Genomic DNA, 23,276 nt, shown 5'->3' on the forward strand with positions numbered 1-23,276 from the left:
TGCTATGGGAAACTGGGAAAGCCGTAATCAGAGGCAAAATCATTTCATACTCTTCATACAAGAAAAAACAGCAACAGCATTTGGAAAACACATTGTAACAAAACATCAAACATTTAACGAATGAAATATCCCACCACCCCAGTGAACCAAAACAAAAAGAATTTAAAAAACTCAGAACGCAACTTGACGATATCATACAGAAAAAAACACAATTCCAAATTCAACAACTGAACTATAATGGTTTTCAATACAGCAATAAAGTAAACAGTAAATATTTAGCAAATCTACTCCAACACAAAAAAAGAGAAATCAATCATCCCATCCATTTCGGACTCCGCAGGAATTATTAATCAAGACCCACAGGATATAAACAACATTTTTCGCAAATTTTTACATCAACCTCTATTCCCCCACCCACCAACCAACACAACTGGAAATAGACACCTTCCTAGACAATGTGACTTTACCCAAATTAACTAAAGAACAAACAGACATTTTAGACGCACCTCTTAGCCTCAATGAATTAATAATAATAATAATACATTTTATTTAGAAGCGCCTTTCAGGTCACTCAAGGACACTTTACAATTTAAAACAAGAGCAAACAAATAACAAAACCATTAAAAGTGCAAGTAAAAACATCATGAAAACTACAATGAGAATGCTGTCCTGAAAAGCTGGGTTTTGAGAGCGGATTTGAACTGAGGGAGGGAGTCAATATTTCGGATGTCCGATGGGAGTGAGTTCCAGAGTTTGGGAGCAGAGCGGCTGAAAGCTCTGCTCCCCATGGTGGTGAGCCGGGCAGAGGGGACAGTGAGGTGGATGGAAGAGGAGGATTTGAGGGAGCGGGTGGAGGTGGCAGTGTGAAGGAGGTCAGACAGGTAGGGAGGGGCGAGGTTGTGAATGACTTTAAAGGTATGAAGGAGAATTTTGAAGTTAATACGGAAGATAATTGGAAGCCAGTGGAGTTGCTGTAGGATGGGGGTGATGTGGTGAAAAGAGGGGGTTTGGGAGATGATAAGGGCAGCTGAGTTCTAGACCAGTTGGAGCTTATGGAGGGATTTCTGGGGGAGACCAAAGAGGAGAGAGTTACAATAATCGATACGGGAGGTGACAAGGCTATGTACAAGAATAGAGGTGGTGTGGGGGGTGAGGGAGGGACGGAGGCGATTTATATTACGAAGATGGAAGTAGGCAGTGCGGTGGTGATGTTGATATGGGATTTGAAGGAGAGTGAGCCATCGAGGATGACACCCAGACTCTTCACCTTGGGGGAGGGGGAAACTATGGAACTGTCAATTGAGAGGGAAAAACTGTCAACTTTGGATAGAGTGGATTTAGTACCAACTAGAAGGATTTCTGTTTTATCACTGTTAAGTTTGAGGAAGTTTGAGGTGAACCAGGTTTGTATTTCAGAAAGGCAATCTGTCAGGGAGGAGGGAGGGAGGATGGAGTTGGGTTTGATGGAGAGGTAGAGCTGGGTGTCATCCGCGAAGCAGTGAAAAAGAATATTAAATTTACGGAAAATAAGGCCAAGGGGAAGGAGGTAAGTAATGAAAAGGAGGGGACCCAGGACAGAGCCCTGGGGGATACCAGAGGAGACAGGGGAGGGTTGGGAATGGAAGGATTTGAGTTGGATGAACTGAGTGTGGTCTGAGAGTGTAGGAAAACAAGGTTAATACCTAAAGGTACCTATGTAAACTGTGTATGTAAGGAAACTAGGGACGATATTAAAATATGTATATCAATGTGTATTAATCTACAATTTTAATACCTGCTCTCGTAAAAGGGGCACCATCTGTTGGTCAGACAGAACTTTATAGAATTCACGTTAATGACTCTAATGACCACTTATTAATTAATCAATCAATATCATTTAATAAATCAGTCTCATTTCCTTAGATCATAAGTTCTTCAAATAGGGATCTTTGTATTCTGCACAGAAGAAATATCCACGGACAACGACTTTATGCTATAAGGTTATTTATTGATTAACTAGGGATGAAACAAAAGTGAATAAAACAATAACAGATGTAATAAACAAAACACCAATACAACGCCAGGAATATAACTGGAAATGTGATCAACAGCTCATCTAGCACGTTTGGCGATAAAGGCGAGTGTGTTCTTTCTAAGAATTTGGACTCCTTAGTAAGAGGAAAAGGTGAATTAGGGAATAAATGACCTCACAGGTATTAGATATTAACAGACGCTATACTTATATTATATATATATATTATATTATACATATTTTGTAGAATGTTTAAGCTTACACCAGAGATAGAGGCAGAAGTGATAGAAGTCTTTTATCTGCAAAAATGGGAGCTCAGTCACTCTTCAAATGTACTACTTTATTTCAACAAGCCACATTTTAAGTACCTACCATACTAGGTTATCATTGAGCTACACCCCTGATATTCGATGTCTGGAGGCTATCAGTAACAGATATACACTGTAGAAATTTTGAAGGCCACAGGTGAGATAGTTTTCCAGATATTGCTGTTTAAAAATGGCTTTTCAGAGCATGATGCCAAAAACCGTCTAAACTACCCTTCATTCAATGATGTTTCATGAGAAAACTATTGAGAGTAGAGACTTAATATTTTGGATTTTTCCTAGTAACAAGTGTATCTTTGTACTCAAATTTTTTCAGGACATTGTGAGATGGTCAGGTGGGAAGATTTTCAGAAATTTGATGAAATGACACGGAATGACCCCAAAGCACTAGCCACCAGAATAGAAACAGTCACTCCCATACTCATTCATCCAGATCAGACAGGCTTCATAAAAAATAGACACAGATAATGTCCGCAGACTGTTCAACCTATTCAATATATCACAAGAAACAACAGAAAACCATTATCATTTCACTTGATGCAGAAAAAGCTTTTGATAAGGTAAACTGGTCATTTTTATTCAATACTCTCCACAGGTTTGGCTTTGGAGAGTCGTTTATCCATTGGATTAAAACACTGTACACATTACCAAGGGCCACAATTACCACAAACGGAATCACATTGAACCTCTTGCAGCAGCAATACGACAAAACAGCATTATCAAAGGAATTCAGGTAGCAAACAAACAATACAAAATCAGTTCATATGCAGATGACCACTTACTTTACATACAGAACCCAAAGGTGTCACTGAAAGAAACTTTCAATATCATGAATAGATTTTCTCATGTCTCACATTACACTATCAACTGGAACAAATCAATCTTACTACCTCTCTCCGATAATGCATGGGATTCTGGAGCTCAGGACACCTCCCCCCATTTTCAAACTGGCAACATCAAATACCTAGGGATTCATATTTCCCCCAGGCTGTCAGAGCTTTTTAGCCTCAACTGTACTCCCCTCCTCAGGAAAATTGAAGACGATTTCAAACGCTGGTCAAAACACCCACTCACACTCATCGGAAGAATAGCTGCTGTCAAAATGAAAACCCTTCCTCAGAGTAACTACCTCTTCTCTATGATCCCCACTACTCCCACAGATAATTGGTTCAAAAGTCTCAATTCATTAACAACACAATCTTATTGGAAATATAAAAAACCCAGAATATCACTCTCAACACTGCAAAATAAAAAATCACATGTCGGGCTTGAGGCACCAAACTTCCATCACTACTTCCTGGCAAATCAATTACAATACCTAGTTAAATGGATCAACATACAAAATCACAACTACCCATGGCTGGAAATAGAACAAAACCAATGTACAAATATCACAATAGCAGACCTCCCCTTCCTCTCACAATCAATCAAAAATTCCAACTTCTGCCAACGCATTACCATCAATTCAACTCTGACAGCCTGGTGGAAAACAAACCAAATCACAAAATCATCACTAGCACTAAACGTGTACACCCCACTCTGGCACAACCCAGTGTTCACATTACAGAATAAACCTTTTCACTTCTCCACATGGGCACACAAAGGAATCTCACATCTTCAACACATGTTTGACAACCATCAATTCATGTCATTCAATACACTGACAGAAATATGGGGTTGGGAGAGAACAGTATACCAACAGCTTAAACTTAAAATTAAAGATAAAACAAGCCTCACCAACAACACATTACAACCATCTGAACTTGTAGAAAAACTCATGAAAATTAATAACTTCAAAAAATTAACCTCCCAGCTATATACAATAATCACAAACCTAAAAACAACAATAACACTCCCAACAACCAAGTGGGAAAATGACTTGGCGTTCTCTCCCAACCCTGATTACTGGGAACAAATCTGCAATGACACATTTTCCATGACCACTAACACAAAGCTACAGCTTATTCAGTATAAAGTCATTCATAGATCTCATATCACTCAAAGTAAAATGTTTAAAATGGGCTTAGCCAACACAGATATTTGTTCACAATGCACTTTAGGTAACACAGACGACTATCTGCACGCCATGTGGCTCTGTCAACCAGTCTACTCTTTTTGGATCACAATCATTGAGGCATTCTCTACCATACTGGACTCCAGAATCCCATCATCTCCAACACTCTTCTTAATGACATCTCTAAAATCCACATAACGCAAAACCCCTTGCTCATCTCTCTAGCTGTCGCTATTTCCAAAACTGGAAATCAAAGAAATCATGCCACATCAATCACTGGAAAAACTTAATCACAGAATACATCCATCCATCCATCCATCCATCCATTGTCTACCGCTTATCCTGTATTCAGGGTCGTGGGGGGGCTGGAGCCAATCCCAGCTGTCATTGGGCGAAGGCGGGGTACACTGTGGACAGGTCGCCAGTCCATCGCAGGGCCAATATGTAGAGACAAACAACAATTCACACTCACATTCACACCTACAGGCAATTTAGAGTCACGAACCTATCCCCATCCTGCATGTCTTTGGACTGTGGGAGGAAGCCGGAGAACCCGGAGAGAACTCACACTTACACGGGGAGAACATGCAAACTCCACACAGAAGGAGCCCGGGCCGGCACAGAATACATTACAATAGAAAAACATTATGCACATAGAAGGAAGCAAATGTCAGCCTTTGAAAACACCTGGTCCCCTTTTCTATCATTTTTAAATTTAACAAAAACATAACCATTACCCCCCCCCCCCCCCCCCCCCACCCCTTTCCTTGCCCCCCCTTTCTGTCTTTATTTGTGTATACATTAATTGATTAATTAATCAATTGATTGAACTCCATCCATCCATTTTCTACCGCTTATCCTGTATTCAGGGTCGCGGGGGGGCTGGAGCCGATCCCAGCTGTCATTGGGCGAAGGCAGGGTACACCCTGGACAGGACGCCAGTCTATCGCAGGGCCAACATGTAGAGACAGACAACCATTCACGCTCACATTCACACCTATGGGCAATTTAGAGTCACCAATTTACCTATTGATTAAACTCAATTTATTTATTTTATTTAACTATATTTCCTCCTTTCCCCCCCTACATTCACCATTCTACAGACACACACTAACAACACTCAAACATAGCATGTAAACAAAGCCCTTCCCAAAACCTGACCATGACCATTCACAGACCTTTCCACTCAATTACTATGCGTAACTGTCTAGTGCCGTCCTGTCAGTTCTGTTGTCGTCCCATCCCACTGTCTGTCTCCCTGTCTGTCTGTTTTTTTATTAATTTAACTTTGTACTTTCCTTTTGTATCTTATCCTTTTAATTTTTCAAACTCAAACTGAAATATTATTTTAGCACAAACCAATTTAACACAAAATCAATGAAGTCAATGCGGCAGCGTGTTCCTTAACCAATCCACACAGCAGTTAAACATAAACTTGAACATATAAAGCAGCATTTCAAACACCATGAAAGTAAATAAAACATTTCACTGACCATTGGCATCTTTGGACTGAAACTATGAGTGAACTTGGAGCGTCTTCTCTCTGAAGTTTCTTTGTCTGAGTGACTGAGAACCTCCATATCTTCACAGGTACTCCAAATCAGTTACAATGACTGATCAGGTGACAAGCAGCCAGTTTGCTGCTGCTGGTGCACTCTGGGAAGTGTGGTTCTTTCAGACCCATTCCTGAGATTCAGCTCAACAATGTGGGCTAGATGTTACATGCATGAAATCATATTTACCACTGAACTGTCTGAATTCCTTTGACACTAGTTGAGGTCCGTTATCACTAACTGCACCTCTGGAATCCTCTACCTTGCAAATGTGGCTTTTAACTTTCCTATGACCTGGCCACAGCTTATCATAGGTAAGTGTAGGATCTCTATTGCTGCACTTCCCCCATCCTATCCCACTACGTTCATCTCTGTTCTGCACTAGCTACATTGTGGAGGGAGACAAGAAAAAAAAAACACCTGCCAACCACCTGCTAACCAATCACCAGCCTTCTCCCACAGTGGACAGGCGTTCCTAATTCCCTCATCGTCCTAGCATATGTGCAGCCACACCTCTTAGAAGGGGAGGGAACCCAAACTCAAAGAAATACACACTATGACACTGTGAGGTGTTAATTTTGTGCTGTTAAGTATGGCTATTGCAGAGGGGATGAAGGATTTCTTGTAGATGTTTTTCAGATAGATAGATAGACTTTATTGATCCCAAGCTGGGAAATTAGAGTCTAGCAGCAGCATTACACACAGTGACAACACAGTAACTAAAGATAAAGAACACAATATGTAAAAAAAAAAAAAAAAAAAAAAAACATATTGGAAGAGCAATATAAAAAGTATAAGATGTATAAATCGCAGTAGATTAAAGCGCAAATTGAACAGTGAAAAAATAAATAAATAAAAATCAGGTGCAGTGAACAGATAAACAGGGGCTTGAGGGGTGTATTATTATTATGAACAGAGTTTTAGTTTTAATTTTATTGTAGAGTGTGATGGCATGTGGCAGGAAAGATTTCCTGTATCTGTCCCTTCGGACAGTGGTACATAATTGTCACGACTATGGGTTTTTGTAGTTTTGGTTTTCGGTTTTATTTTGTAGTCCTTCTGTCTTGTGTTGTCACGTGCTTTACTTGCCTGTTTCCCTCCTTTTTTGTCTCCCAGCTGTGTTTCATTGTCTCGTCAGCCTTGCCCCTCGTTCTCCCCCAATCACCATAGCCTGCTCTTGTGTTTCCACACCTGTCTGTCGTCGAACTGATCATCCCTGGTGTATTTAGTCTGTGTGTTTCCTTTCTGTCTTTGCTCGGTCGTCTGTTATATCCCTGGATGTATACCCACCACCTGATCTGTCCTGCATGTGTCTCCTGGTGTTTTCTGGATTACTGTTTGTGAGTTCTCTTTTTCTGTGGATTATCTTGTTCCCTTTTTTTTGTGGGTTAGGGATAGTGTTCTGCCCTTGTGGCCTCCTTGAGTTTTTTGGAGGTCCTAAACAATATTATGTGTACTTGGGTCCATAACTCCTTGATTTTTAGTATACTATTGACAGTTACAAAGTTTGCCTGATGGTAGTAACTGCAAGGAGTGATGGAGGGGGTGAGAGGGGTCCTGTGTGATCAGGCTGGCTTTCCTGATGTCTGAGCGGCTGTACAGTTCAGATGGGGGGGGGGGATTATTTTACAGAGTGATTAACTATGTGTGAGAGTCTTGTTTTGTGTTTGATGGTGAGTTGGTTGTACCAGGAGTAAATATTGTAAGTGAGAACTGATTCAATGAGGGAACAGTAAACCAAAGTTAAAATGTCCTTGCTGACCTCAAAAGTTTATGAGCAGGTGGAGACGTTGTGCTTTTTTGTATGTTGTATCTGTGTGTTGTGAGAAGGACAGGTAAGTGTCTATTTCTGTTCCCAGGTACCAGAATACCTGCACCTGTTCCACTGGGTGACCCTGGATGCTGAGTGGGGACACAGCCAGAGCGCAGGAGGTGTTGGAACAACCTGCTGATACCCCCACTTAGCTGAGTGGAGCATTCCTTGAGCACCCTGCCTCTACACCTGTCAGGGCCAGAGGCCTTGTGTGGGTTGACTCTGTGCATTGTGGAGTTCACCAGATGCTCGTCAATAATGAGGGGCTGGAGGTTGGAGCAGGGGGTTGGGGTGGCCCAGGTGGGTGTTGTGCTGCCCCCATTGAAGCGGGTGAAGATGTTATCTGCAATAGTTGAACCTGGGCAGGCAGCCCCTACAGGCCTGGGTGTACTGCCCATCATGATGTTTAAGCCTTGCCATGTCTCCCTCGCATTCCCAGAAGTTAGCTTCTGCTCCACCTTGTTCTCATAATCAATTTTGGCTAAATTGCTCTTCCTTCTAAACTCCTTCTCTAGTTCCATCACTATATTTCTCTAAACCCCTTTCTTTTTCTTAGACAGATATGGAGTTATATATAGAGAAATATATATTTATTTCTACTAGCTAGGCTAGCTGCTTTCTTCAACTTCCATTTTTGTGCTCAGCTAGGCCATGTTGTGGATGGGACATCAACTTCAATGACCTTGAAATGAAGAACATTTTCTTTTTGTGCTAGACAAGATGATGGTTAGCTGAGGTTGTGAGTTAACTTTTGGGGAAAATAAGCTTATGTTAGCTTAATGTTAGCTTCATGTTCCTCTCATCAACAAAACTAAAAAGATAAGGAGGATTTCTCTTTCTACGCCTTGAGCTAACAGATTCCTCCAGTTTCCAGTCTTTGTGCTAAGGTAGGTTAAACATATTGTAGACTTTCTTTAGCTAATGACGTACAAGTTTTACTTTGTCTTATGCATAACTGTACAGGATGGCTGCATCAAATGCTCACATTTGTTTGGATTGAGTTCAGAATAAGAAATCAGAAACAAATTTATTGTTAAGTACATTTTCACAAACAAGGAATTTGAAGTTACAAGTCTTCTCTGTCCATTTAGCTCAGTTAGGATCTTGGTCCAGTTAGTTTGGAGTAAGCACCTGAGTCCGGTTAGCTCAGAGTTAGTATCTAGGTCCAGTTAACTTTTGGTGCCTGTTAGTTGCACTGAAAGAGCGCCAGGCTTGAAGCTAATTTTACATAGTGGCAAAATGGTTGAATTACAACTTCCAGGTCCGTCACGTGATGCTGTTGGGCCCAAACATACTTTCCCCACAGACATACATCATTAAAGAGATATTTGTAAATCAGCGGATATTATCCATCAGTCCTCATTTAAATCATTGGGCAAATACAAAGTTATTTTCCTTCCTCCGTTCATGTGAATGAGACAGTCAGGGCCAAGAGCTGGGAGGGAGGGCAGAAGAACATCTGTGTAATTTTACCCAGAGATCGCCTTCAACATTTGTACAAAATCCCCACTCGCTTCCCAAACAACCGGCTTGTCATCATGCTGCTCCAGCTCTCCCTGCCCAGAACGCACAGCTGAGGACGATCAGCTGATTCCGGATGCCATATAACTCACCTGTTGCCGCAAGCCATGGGTCACATCCAGACAGGTCTCCTTTTTCCTGGCTAGCAAACTCTAACTGTGTGCGTCATCGGCACGCCACCGATTGCATCCGGACGGATCGCTAGCCCGAGAGCATCCAGACACGTCTCCTATTTCCTGGCTGGCAAACTATACCGGCGTGCGTCGCTAGCACGCCACCGTTTGCCTCCGGACGGATCGCTAGCCCGAGAGCATCCAGACACATCTCCTTTCTCCTGGCCGGCAAACTCTACATTTACATTTACGTCATTTAGCAGACGCCTTTGTCCAAAGCGACTTACAATAAGTACATTTGTCAAAAGAAGGAAACAAAGAAACCACAACGTATCATTGCCGATAAAGTAAGAGCTAAAAATAGAACAAGTGTTAGTTCCTCATCTGAGTAAAGTAGTACCTTAAGAGCAACAGTGCTATGATCAGAGTGCTATAGGTAATGGTGTTTTTTTTGTTTTGTTTTTTGGGGGGGGGGGGGGTGTTAGTGGGTCATGCTGTTGAGTTGAGGTGAAGTCTGAACAGGTGAGTCTTGAGCCTTTTTCGGAAGATGGCAAATGACTCTGCTGTCCTGACATTAGTCGGGAGTTTGTTCCACCACTGAGGCGCCAAAACAGAGAAGAGTCTGGACTTTGCTGAGCGACATTTGTTTGATTTCAGCGATGGTGGTACCAGCCGGCCAGCTGAAGTAGAGGAGCGAAGTGCTCGCTTCGGGGCATGAGGTTTGACCAGTGTTTGAAGGTAGATGGGTGCCGTTCCATTGATGGCCCTGAAGGCCAGTGCCATCGTCTTGAATTGGATGCGTGCTGCAACAGGGAGCCAGGAGGGGGGTCACATGGGAGAATTTGGGTAGATTGAAGATAAGGCGTGCTGCAGCGTTCTGGATACGCTGCAATGGTTTAATCGCAGAGGCCGGGAGTCCGGCCAAGAGAGAGTTGCAGTAGTCAAGGCGGGAGATGACTATTGCTTGGACCAGGAGTTGCGTTGCATCCTTTGTGAGGAAGGTCCGAATCCTGCGTATATTGTAGAGGGCAAATCTGCAGGATCGGGCCACAGCAGTGATGTTGGGGGTGCAGGATAGTTGGTCATCGAGGATTACACCCAGGTTCCTCGCAGTTGACGACGGCAATACTGTGATGCCCTCGACAGTGACCGACAGATCCATGCGAGGGCAGTCTTTCCCTGGGATGACGAGGAGTTCAGTTTTATTCAAGTTAAGCTTGAGGTGTCAGCCAGACAGTCCGAGATGCGAGTTGCAATGTGAGTGTCAGAGGTTGGGGGAAAAGACAGGCAACCCATTGTCATTATTTAAATACATTTCTGTTAAGTCACGATCTAATGAGTTGACACAATAGTGATAAGATGAAAGCAGTTCTCTCTAAAGGTGCTATTGACATCATTGATAACGTCCAGCCACTAGATGTCACACTCATCCTCCCCCCTTCCATTGCATTCACGTCACAACACAGCTGTTGCTCAAAGCGCATGCGCCCTCAATGGGTTGCCAGTTTGTTGTCATGGTCAAAAGTGACACTCAGACAGACTCAGTCATGTCAAGTGATGTCACACATCTACACAGAGGTAAACAAAACATTAATTTTGGACCCATCAATTAAAAAAAAAAATTATTCATTCACGATCAAAACATTTTTTTCACGAAAAGTGATACTTTGATTTTGCAGCTTTCTAAAAGCTCTGTGGATGGATAATTTTTTTTCATTATTCGTTTAAATAAAAATGTTATCAATATGACCTTTAAATCAAAAGCTGTTTGATCCAAAAACACGTCTATGATTTATCACCATAGAAGCTGCCAAACAGACACCAACGGAGATCTCTTTCTTAAAGGGATAGTTCGGAATTTTGGACATAAGACCTAATTCCAACTCAGCCGGTGTGTTCGAGACGTCTGGAGACGTTTTCAAGAAATTTCATTCAGTTCTTCTAGATGCCGAGTTCGCTTGTGCTATGGCTAGCGCAAGTCAATTAAAACATGTAGGAATTTTGTTCACAAGTTAGTCAATCAGAAGGACCTCACAGAGTCTATATTGCGTTGTTCAGATTCTGCAGGAGGATCACGAAGACAGCGGAGTCGTTGGTTCTTTAGTGCGCCATTACTGCAGGCATTTATTTGCAGATGGACATCAGATGAACAGACGTCTGGAGAAAATCTCTTCTCTAGCTAAGAGCTGCTGTGTGCAACACAGTGCTCTGTACCAGAGGCAAAAATGTTCTGGTGTCTATACTATCTGCTCCAGAATATATATTGTTACAAAGGCAGGGCTTATGTGTCATGCTTATGTGTGCAGATGTGTATTTTTGAGTTGCTGCTCCCTCCTCCGAGTGGTTCCTCTTTTGGTCTTTGAGATGATGGACGCAGTGACAGTCCCGAGAGTTGGGGCCTCTTCCTGCTCGCTGACCTCCATCACCTCGCTGACCTCCATCACCTCCATCCTCGGGTCCTGCAAAGAAAACCCTAATGCGCGTCTGCCATACATCATGTGTCCCCCCCCCTGTCTGCCTCAGGCAACTTATAATTGATGACTTCATGTGTGTAAGCGTCTGCTGTTTTTGTTCCTCTAATGTGATTAAATGCGTTCATGGAAAGTGTATAAGTCCTCTATTCGGCTGCGTCTGTGCTCTACAATGAGTGTCTCATGGCAGTGCCTTTGCTGATTGTGACTTTCCAGCCGCTGTCTATAGCCGCTGGATAGATTAATATCAAACACATTACATGATTATAAAACATACATGATTATGGAGAACCTACATGATTATGAAAAGCCTCCATGATTATGAGACATGCAATTTATGAAACCTACAATTTCCAGGTGTCCTGAACTTCTAATCATTTTTATATCTACAAACACTAGACTGTCGATGTACATATCTGTGTTGATAGAATAATATTTGAAACAAAACTAACCTCGCATCGCATGAATCATCCATTTTTTGAGGGACTAGTTTCTCAGCAACAGCAGAATTTTACTTTGCCCCGTCAGACTCAAAATTCTAAGACGCACTGCTCGGAATCCAGCCGGAAAATACACACCTGAACACCGCCGATTTGTCGGCCCTTAAGCCCCCAAGGCTGCCTGAAAAGCCCTCGGAGCTCACTCAAACACTGGGCAGCACACGGCCCTGCGAACCCACAATTACGCACCGCGAACCCGAACCTCTGCTCCCTCCATAGAACCGTAAACCCTCGGAGGTGTTGCGGGGAATCCCTCCGGTAAATACACACCTGAACACCGCCGAATTGTTGGCCCTTATGCCCCCAAGGCTGTCGGAAAAGCGCTTGGACCTCACACAAACACCGGGCAGCACATGGCCACGTGAATCCACACATGCGGACTCTCCGTCGGACTCAAAACTCTAGGACGCCCCGCCCGAAATGCTGCCCGTAAATAGGCAATCGAACTCGGGCCGAAATCAGGTCAAATTGTCGGGCCTCATGCCCTCAGACCTGGGTGAAAAGCGCTTGGACCTCACGCAAACACCGGGCAGCCCACGGCCCAGCCAACCCACAATTACACACCGCAAACCTCTGCTCCGTCTGGAGAACCGTGAAACCTTCGGACGCGTTGCGGGGATTCCCTCCTGGCACCACCAGTCTCCGTTTGTTCGGTTCCGGTTCTCAGCTCCAGCGGGGGCTATCTCAGTCTCCACAGACGCTTGTTCACATTCTGCCCTTTGAGCATCCCTCTCGCGCAATTCTTCCTCTGTATATTCAGGCTCGTACAGGTACGGTGGGTTTGGGTGGAAAAAAACTTGTCATCAGATCTTCAAAAGTTTCAGTATATTCTCCAAAAGTGGCCATTTCTGTGAGATTGAAGAAACTAGCACTGCAGGCTACTCTGCGTCTGTAGCAATGACAGCAGGTAAACAAACTATTATAGAACCGGTAACTTATAAGTGCTAAGTGATATCAGTCCGCCGCTGCCATAGTCTACTAGGAAGTATGACACGCTGCTGAGACATAAATCCTTAAAAATGCAAGGTTGGTTTTATTTCAAACATTCTATCAACACAGATATGTACATCGATAGTCTGCCGTTACAATTGATTTGCCTCGGGTGCACTGTGGAGTCGGTATGAGTGTTTTTAATGCCATGCAAACTAGAACGATTGACTTGCGCTAGCCATAGCACAAGCGAACTCGGCAACTAGAAGAACTGAATGAAATTTCTTGAAAACGTCTCCAGACGTCTCGAACACACCGGCTGAGTTGGAAAATAGGTCTTATGTCCAAAATTCCGAACTATCCCTTTAAAGAAGTCTGCATTCCAGGACTGAATATGTCAATGCAAGTCTTCCAGGTCGTCCTATTGGAGTGTAAAAAATCATCCAAATGTCTCAAACACATATTATCCGGTGTCCCCGAAGTCCTCATGTCCTTTTTGAAGGAGTTACTTTGGATTTCTGGGTACATCAGAGAATTTAAGTCTCTTGCTGCCGGTCACCAGGAGGTCGACAGTCAGCTAAATGCGTTTCCATTGCGGGCAGCATGGGTGGTGATCCGGTTCCTGCTGTGCACGGGTTGCCCCTGGCTGTAGATGGTGTCCTGGGGCCTCATTTATAAAGCTTGCGTACACACAAAACGGGGCTGGAAACGTGCGTACACCACTTTCCACGCAAATGTTGTGATCTATAAAAACCAAACTTGACAGGAAAGTGTGCGTACCCGTAAGCAAACTCTGAGGCATGCGTACCGGTACGCATATTCTGGAGACTGGAAGGGAATCAGCAGTAAACGTGAGAAGAACTATATATTTTTGATGCCTCGCACACATTTAATTACACTCCATATCATACGTTAGATCTGCGTTATCATGATGAACTCCAGCAATGTTTTTGACGCTTTTAATGAGTGATAGTTTTTTTCATATTAACACCTTCTTTTAAAATCTGACTTATATCTTAAATCAAAATAATTTTGAAATAAAAATGAATTCTTTCTTTCGACAAATGTACTTATTGGGGGGCATTAGCTCAGGAGGTAGGGCGGGTTGGCAAGATTGCTGGTTCGATCCCTGGCTCCTCCTAGCTGAGTGGCTGGTGTCCCTGAGCAAGACACCTCACCCTAATTGCTCCTGACGAGCTGGCTGTCGCCCTGCGTGGTTGACTGTGGTGTGAATGTGTGTATGAATGGGTGAATTGTCAGTCAACACTGTAAAGTGCTTTGGATAAAAGCGCTATATAAATGAGGCCATTTTATTGTAAGTCCCTTTGGACAAAATGCTAAATGCCCTAAATGTATATGTAAATGTAGGGGCTGTAATGAAATTGTATCTGTATTTGTATATATGTCCTTTTTGATGAACTTGTATGTTTCTTATTTTGTGCATCTGTATCTATTATCAATACAAAATATGACAAAGCTAAAATGTGAAATGCAAAGAAATATACTGAGTAAGTAAGAGTTTCAATCTAATAAGGGTGTTGTCTGATCTGTATGAAAAGGAGTAAACACCATATTTTGTTTAGTCTATTATGATAAACATTTGAATCTAGACGTTTTGAGTTCATTAGCCCTTTTTGGGCCTTTAAGCATTTGAAAATATTTTTAAATGCCGTCAAACTGCAACTTATTTAGTTTAAACAATTTAATATTTGTCCTTGACTGTTATTATAGCCATATAGCATTATGTTAGTACATACAGCAAAGATAGCAATTTTTGTGTTTTTATCCATTGGCCAAAATTCAGCTCACTGGTCAAACAGCTCTGATAAGACTCACATAAAGATTAATGTGATAATTGACTAATGTGATGGTTGACCATGATTCATAGAACAAACACAGTGTTGACAATGTTTACTTTCTCACTAGATTTATTTAGACTTATTTCGCGCACCAGGAGACAAGCTATATACAGGAAAACATGATATTGTAAATCAATATCTGGAACAATAATATAATACTTATTCAGAAATAGTTAGTTAAAATAAATAGGTTGGCTCCCTAGGATAGGCCTAAATACACAGTATAAAAATGTCTTCTCAGATTCTTATATGGAAATGTATGACCAATTATAGTTCTAAGGAAGAAGAACTACTTGTTAGCGTTCCTGTTGTCTGCGCTGCTACTTCCTGGATCATCAGCTGTTCAGGGCTAATGAGGCTCTACTTGAAGTGACTCACTGAATTTGGGTCTGAGCTCCACCCTCTCCTGTTCGTCTATGTTATCCAGGATGGTGTATCTGGTTTTCTTCCTCACTTTAGTCTGTCTCTTCCTGGATGCAGTGGACACAAACAGGCTATTGACTACACAATGACTCATTTCACTCACTAGCAGGAAAAACAATGTGAGTTCACCTCTTGAAGCAGCAGATGAAGGTCCAGCTGAGGGACAGGATGAAGACCATGAGCATGAAGCTGGTCAGGATGACGTACAGGACCCTCCAGTCTGACAGGAACAACAGTTGTGTTACATGAAAGCTACTGCCGATTTAAGCCTTTTATCTAATGATAGATTCACAGTTTAATATATTAACTGCATAACAATTGATAATAAGGACATACTTTTACTGAAGGAGTATTTTTACTGTGTAGTATTATTCATTTTATTGTAACTGTGTGTAATTTACTTTGTGGTAAAATCGACCACTCAGGGGCGCGTCAGGAAATCAGCCATTTTGGGCCATTTTTGCAGTTTTATCCAATTTTAGTGTTTGTATTTTAATTTGCTCCTCCTACACCGGTCTGATCCCTACCAAACTTGGTGAGCCTGTTGTTAAGACTTTAACAATGAAAAATGATCAAAAGCTCTTACATAAGTCAAAGGGCGTGGCCAGGTCGGGGCCATGACCGCGAACAAATGTCATGCTTCGCTACCAAACTGGAAGTTGTTATAACTTCAGTGTACATTGTCTGATCTGCTCCAAACTTCACTTTTGTCAAGAGTCTATCCCTGAACATGCCTGCACTGTATTATTGACCTGCGGTCAGAGCGCCACCTACTGGTCACATGAAATGTCATGTTTTTACACGTTTATGCGCTCCTCCTCATGTCTTGGCCTGATCCACCTCAAATTTGGTCAGAAAAGCCTCAAGACGTTGCTCATGCTTACTGTTGAAGATTGGGAGGATGCCTTGAACACCGTTACCGTGGCAATGCATTTCAGCAATATAAGAGGAAAGGATATTTCCAGTGAGTTGCTAAAGTCCCGATATCCTGAAAATTTGTACACCAGTCCATACCATGTCTGATATGGTTATCAACAGATGAAAATTCAGACACGGGACGACCAAGCTCGCAGTTTTGATTATAAGTGTATCACTGTGTGGTATAACTTTATTATAAGTGTATTACTGCGTGATATAACTGTGTGGTATAACTAATTATAAGTGTATTACTTTGTTGTATAACTTAATGTGTACAACCATGTGGTATAAATTAATAGTAAGTGTATTACTGTGTGGTATAAATTAATAACAAGTGGCCCATGGCGCAAGGGGAAGGAGAAGTGGAGGCAAATTCAGGAGGAGGTGAGGGCTGTAGCGGAGGAAGGCACAGGCAACAGGCAATGGACCGGAAAGTCACCTGGACAGACCTATGGCAGGCGGAGTCACACCGCATCGCCTTCCTGATTCAGGCAGTCTACAATGTCCTGCCTAGCCTGGTGGACCTCTTCACCTGGGGAAAGGTGGAACCCCCAAACTGCTCTCTGTGCTCAGCCAGGGGAACATTGGAGCACATCCTGAGCCCCTGCCCAAAAGCCCTCAGTGAGGGCCGGTACACATGGTGTCATAACCAGGTGCTGAAACTGATTGCGGATGCCACCAGCAAGGGTATCAGCAGCTGCTAGCGAGTGCCAAACACCACCAGCACAATAGCATTTGTCAAGGCAGGAGTGCAGCCAAGGCCAGGACACAATACTGTGGCAGCAGGAATCCTGTCAACAGCAGCTCTTAGTGGACCTGGAGAAACAGCTCAGATTCACCCAGCACATCATCAGCACCATTTTGAGGCCAGATATACTTCTGGTCTCCGAGGCTTCCAAGAACATCCTCATCGTAGAGCTGATGGTGCCATGGGAAGATGGCTTGGGGGAGGCTCATGAAAGAAAGAGGACCAAATATGAACATCTGGTCATCGGCTGTCAAGAGCAGGGCTGGAAGGCAAAGTGTATGCCCATCAGAGTAGGCTGCAGAGGATTTGGATCACTCCACAGATCCCTCAGTGTACTGGGCATCACAGGAGAAGGACCAGAGCCATCAAGAACATCACAGAGGCAGCTGAGAAAGCGTTGAGATGGCTCTGGATCCGGAGAGAAGGTCCATAGGGACAAGCGAATGCCACCTGAACACGCATCGCGGTCTGATCAACCGTGGTGGGTCACTTGGAGGAGGGTGTATGATGTTGTGAGACCCGAAACACCCGAGGATACCAGGTTAGATCACTGATGATGTGTTCAGGTGCATCAGAAGATGTATTCGAGAACAGTGTATAACACAGTAGTATAATACAGTGTATAACTCTATTATTTAATAATAGGCGTATTATTGTGTGGCATTTGTAAATAATAACTTTATCACTGTGTATTATTAGTTAATAATAACTATTACTATTATGTGTCATGTATGATGTCAATAATGTTTATATATACCACAGTTACTCTCTCCGTCGCCAAGGTATCGACGAATCAGGTTCTCTGTCCAGAATGGGTCACATACACATTCCTTGGAGATTGGATCACACTGACCACGCCCCGAACAGCGAAGCTGGCACACTGAAATTAAACATTAGTGAGTTGCTGTTTAAACATTTCTTTAAACTGTTTGTTCTAAAGAGATAAAAGCAATTCAATGTTCAGCATCATCAGCAAGTTTCTAGTGGAGCATCATTAGCATTCAAAGTGTTACGCTGCACTGAGCAGGTGATGTTAACTGTTTAGCTCAGGTGACTGTTGGTGATGCAGACTGTGGTTAGAGTTTTGTAGCTGCAGTTGTGCAAGCCATCGTTTAGCGATTGGAAACAACTGTAATGTCCACACAATGCTCAAGGCGTGATAAAATGACCATATGATCCGCAGTGTCAAAGGCAGCAGAATTGGTGCAATAAAATTAATTGAGTTGACAGTTAAAAGTAGGTTATTAAAAACTGTTAACAGAGCTGTTTCAGTTCTGTGGAGTAATTTTAAAGCCAGACTGGAACTTTTCATAAAGTCCACAGTTCTTAAAATGATTGCAAACTGAATAAAAACAACTTTCTCAAAAACATATTAGAGGATGAGAGGGATTGCTATCTAGAGGGCAATTTGTGGGGTGCAGACGCTGCATTACCTCTCATAATTGTCATGATCTGTGTGTCATGATCTGTGTGTGTCATGATCTGTGTTTTCTTGATTTTGATTTCCTGTTTTATTTTGTAATTTTGCCCTCGTGATTCCCTGTCTCGTACTTCCTGGTCCTTGTTGTTTCCACTGTCTTGACTCCCCCACCCTCTCGTGTTGATTACCATGCCTGCCCTGATGTGTTTCACCTGTTCCTCGTCAGCTCCCTGCCTCCCTGTGTATATAGTCTGTGTGTTTCCCCTGTCTCATTGTTGGGTCATTGTCGTTTGTCGCTGTTGCTGTCTGTCACTCCCTGTCTGCTGCACCACGTCATGTCCATGGATTTATTCGTTTCTGCCTCCCGTGTCTCTTCGTGTTTTGGTTCCTTTTTCGTAAGTGTTTCTTTGACTGGTGTTTTTGCCCCTGAGGTCTCCCTGGTTTGATACTTTGTTTTTTGACTTAATTTTTGGTTTTGTATTTAGTTTGTTATTGAAATAAAACCTTTTAACTGCATTTGGGTCCTCACCCCCTTTTTCCGAGTCTCCGTTTGCCCCGAACCTGACAGAATGACCCAACCAAGAGAGGACCTAGCAGCTCATGGTCAGGACATTATCAGGTGGGTTCAGGACTTTATGACGAATCCTGCTAGCAGGGCTCGCCAAGTTGCTGCCAGCAAACCTTTTTTTGAAGCCGCAGCTAAGCCACCAGCCCATGTCTCAGCCACAACCATGCTAGCAGCCCATGCCACAGTCACAGCCATGCCACCAGATCATGTCTCAGCCACCGCACAGCTTCCCAGCTCCTGCCCGAACCCGTTTAGGGGTACTCGTCTGGCCCTGGGAGGGCCAAGGAGCATCTAGCTGGCTAACCGGCAGTTGGCTCGTCGGTTGCCGGCCTCGAGGAGGAGGTGCGGCACGAGGAAGCGAGCCTCCCCGATGCTGCTCACATCGGTTCTGACGGGGGGCCGTCCGTCACCAGCCCACGCCTCAGTCACAGCCAAGCAACCAGCCCACGACTCGGTCACAGCCGCGCCACTAGCCCATGTCTCGGCCAGTGGTCTTCAGTCGGCGGTCCGGTCGACACCTGCCATTGGTCTTCAGTCGGCGGTCCGGTCGACACCTGCCATTGGTCTTCAGTCGGCGGTCCGGTCGACACCTGCCATTGGTCTTCAGTCGGCGGCCCGGTCGACACCTGCCATTGGTCTTCAGTCGGCGGCCCGGTTGACTCCCTCCAGTGGTCTTCAGTCGGCGGCCCGGTCGACTCCCTCCAGTGGTCTTCAGTCGGCGGCCCGGTCAACTCCCTCCAGTGGTCTTCAGTCGGCGGCCCGGTCGACACTCTCCAGTGGTCTTCAGTCGGCGGCCCGTCCGTCACCAGTCCCGGCAGAGGATCGTCCGGCACCAGCCCAGACAGGGGTCCGTCCGACGCCTGCTCCACGCAGCCTTCGGGAGGTCCGCTCGTCACCCGTTCCTGTTCCGACGGGGGGCCGTCCTGCGCCTGCTCCACGCAGCCTTCGGGAGGTCCGCTCGTCACCCGTTCCTGTTCCGACGGGGGGCCGTCCTACGCCTGCTCCACGCAGCCTTCGGGAGGTCCGCTTGTCACCCGTTCCTGTTCCGACAGGGGGCCGTCCTACACCTGCTCCACGCAGCCTTCAGGAGGTCCGCTCGTCACCCGTTCCTGTTCCGACGGGGGGCCGTCCTACGCCTGCCCCACGCAGCCTTCGGGAGGTCCGCAGGTGACGGGGGGCCGTCCTACGCCTGCTCCACGCAGCCTTCGGGAGGTCCGCTCGTCACCCGTTCCTGTTCTGACTTTTCTCACCCACTTATCCTCTCTGTCATTGAACATAATACTGCTGGGCAACTTCAATATTCACATGGACAATCCTCATCTCCCTCTCACCAAAGACTTCACGTCCTGCTTAGACAGTTTTGCATATCGGCAGTACACCACTATTCCCACTCACTACAAAGGATACATTCTGGACTTAATCTGCTGCACAGGTGTCTCCCCTCTCAACATTACAGCTGATGCACTCCCCATTACTGACCACCGTCTCCTCTCATTTACAATAGAACTCACTCTCTCCATCACTAAGTCACCACCGATTTCCTTTCGAAATATAAAGAACATTGACCCCACCACTCTCACTTCAAGCATCCATTCTTCCTGCCTCCTCGACATCCATAACCTATACACCCCTGGGCCCAGTATTTCAATAGTGATCCGACTGAATTATCCTGGTCGGATTGGATTAAATCGTGATCTGATCTGAAAACTGGGTATTTCAACACAGATCCAGTTTTGGTAATCCAATCCTCCCTTGAATCCAGATAAAGGGCTGGATTTGGGTATTTCAAAACGTAAGGCAGAGATCTGGATCAGCTTGATACCAAAAATTCAGGATCATTTGGATCCCACCTCAGAGGTGGATTTGACTTGGATTGACAATGTCTCAGCTAGAGATGCACCGATTGCAAAATTCTTGGCCGATACCGATTTCCGGTTTTAAAGGAGGTCTGACCTGCCAAAACCGTTTTTTCCGATACCGATTTTCTATCTAAGAAATTATTATAATCATATAATAGACACCAAATGTGTTTGGCTTGAGTACCCTTTCCCAAATTTTATACAAGTACCCCTCTCCCAGACAACATTTTGCTTATATAACTGCAATTAAAACCACAACTAGTGGTAGGCTATATGATGCTATCATAACCCCCATTTTCAAGAATAAAACATCACAAATAAGAAATATGTTTTGGACACTCGGGTGAAGAGAGGGGCTGAGCTGTCAACTGATCACCACCTGGTGGTGAGTTGGATCCGCTGGCAGGGGAGGAAGCTGGACAGACTTGGCAGACCTAAACGCGTTGTGAGGGTCTGCTGGGAACGTCTGGTGGAACTCTCTGTCAGGGAGGTCTTCAACTCCCACCTCCGGGAGAGCTTTGACCAGATCCCGAGGGAGGCTGGGGACATTGAGTCCGAATGGACCTTGTTCTCTGCTTCCATTGTTGACGCGGCTGTTCGAAGCTGTGGCCGTAAGGTCTCCGGTGCCTGTCGTGGCGGCAATCCCCGAACCCGGTGGTGGACACCGGAAGTAAGGGATGCTGTCAAGCTGAGGAAGGAGTCCTACCGAGCCTAGTTTGTTCGGGGGACCCCCGAGGCAGCTGACGGGTACCGGCAGGCCAAGCGTGCTGCAGCACGGACGGTCGCTGAAGCAAAGGTTCGGGTCTGGGAAGAGTTCGGGGAGGCCATGGAGGAGGACTATCGGTAAGCCTCGAGGAAATTCTGGCAAACCATCCGGCGCCTTAGGAAGGGGAAGCAGCCCTCCACCAACACTGTTTACGGTGGAGGTGGGGAGCTGCTGACTTCGACTGGGGATATCGTCGGGCGGTGGAAGGAATACTTCGAGGATCTCCTCAACCACACTGTCACGTCTCCCATTGGGGAAGCAGAGGCTGGAGACTCAGAGGCTCATCCACCCATTACCCGGGCTGAAGTCACCGAGGTAGTTAAGAAGCTCCCCGGTGGCAAGGCACCGGGGGTGGATGAGATCCGCCTTGAGTACCTCAAGTCTCTGGATGTTGTGGGGCTGTCTTGGTTGACACGTCTCTGCAACATCGCGTGGCGGTCGGGGACAGTGCCTCTGGACTGGCAGACCGGGGTGGTGGTCCCTCTATTCAAAAAGGGGGACCGGAGGGTGTGTTCCAACTATCGGGGGATCACACTTCTCAGCCTCCCCGGGAAAGTCTATTCCAGGGTGCTGGAGAGGAGAATTCGGCCGATAGTCGAACCTCGGATTCAGGAGGAACAATGCGGTTTTCGTCCTGGCCGTGGAACACTGGACCAGCTCTATACCCTCCGCAGGGTGCTCGAGGGTTCATGGGAGTTTGCCCAACCAGTCCACATGTGTTTTGTGGACTTGGAGAAGGCATTCGACCGTGTCCCTCGTGGCATTCTGTGGGAGGTACTTCGGGAGTACGGGGTCGGGGGCCCTCTGCTAAGGGCTGTTCGGTCCCTCTATGACCGGAGCTGGAGCTTGGTTCGCATTGCCGGCAGTAAGTCAGACCTGTTCCAGGTGCATGTTGGACTCCGGCAGGGCTGCCCTTTGTCACCGGTCCTGTTCATTATTTTTATGGACAGGATTTCTAGGCGCAGCCGTGGGCCGGAGGGGATCTGGTTCGGGAGCCACTGTATTTCATCCCTGCTTTTTGCGGACGATGTGGTCTTGTTGGCTCCTTCGAGCCAGGACCTCCAGTCCTGGGGCGGTTTGCAGCCGAGTGTGAAGCAGCCGGGATGAGGATTAGCACCTCCAAATCTGAGGCCATGGTTCTCGACCGGAAAAAGGTGGCTTGCTCCCTCCAGGTCGGGGGGGGAGTTCCTGCCTCAAGTGGAGGAGTTTAAGTATCTTGGGGTCTTGTTCACGAGTAAGGGAAGGATGGAGCGTGAGATTGACAGGCGGATCGGTGCAGCGGCTGCAGTAATGCGGTCGCTGTATCGGTCCGTCGTGGTAAAGAGAGAGCTGAGCCGAAAGGCGAAGCTCTCGGTTTACCGGTCAATCTACGTTCCTACCCTCACCTATGGTCATGAACTTTGGGTCATGACCGAAAGAATAAGATCCCGGATACAAGCGGCCGAAATGAGCTTCCTCCGCAG

At 45.2% G+C, this 23,276-nt stretch overlaps 2 long non-coding RNA genes across 2 annotated transcripts in view; one reads left to right on the plus strand and one right to left on the minus strand.

Annotated features, from left to right (window-relative positions):
- Window positions 1–15,498: 15,498 nt before the first annotated feature.
- LOC311013484 lies at window positions 15,499–18,103 on the minus strand. Its single transcript, XR_014597138.1, has 3 exons — window positions 17,958–18,103; window positions 15,664–15,754; window positions 15,499–15,581 (listed from the first exon to the last, which is right to left on the minus strand). It is a non-coding gene; the product is annotated as an uncharacterized lncRNA (long non-coding RNA).
- LOC311013486 overlaps window positions 17,634–23,276 on the plus strand; it is a 196,720-nt gene continuing 191,077 nt past the window's right edge. The window contains exon 1 of the long non-coding RNA XR_014597140.1: window positions 17,634–17,741. This is a non-coding gene — a long non-coding RNA (uncharacterized lncRNA). The remainder of the gene's footprint in view (window positions 17,742–23,276) is intronic.

Source organism: Eutrigla gurnardus (assembly GCF_963514095.1).
Source record: "Eutrigla gurnardus genome assembly, chromosome: 5".
NCBI classification, from domain to species: Eukaryota; Metazoa; Chordata; class Actinopteri; order Perciformes; family Triglidae; genus Eutrigla; species Eutrigla gurnardus.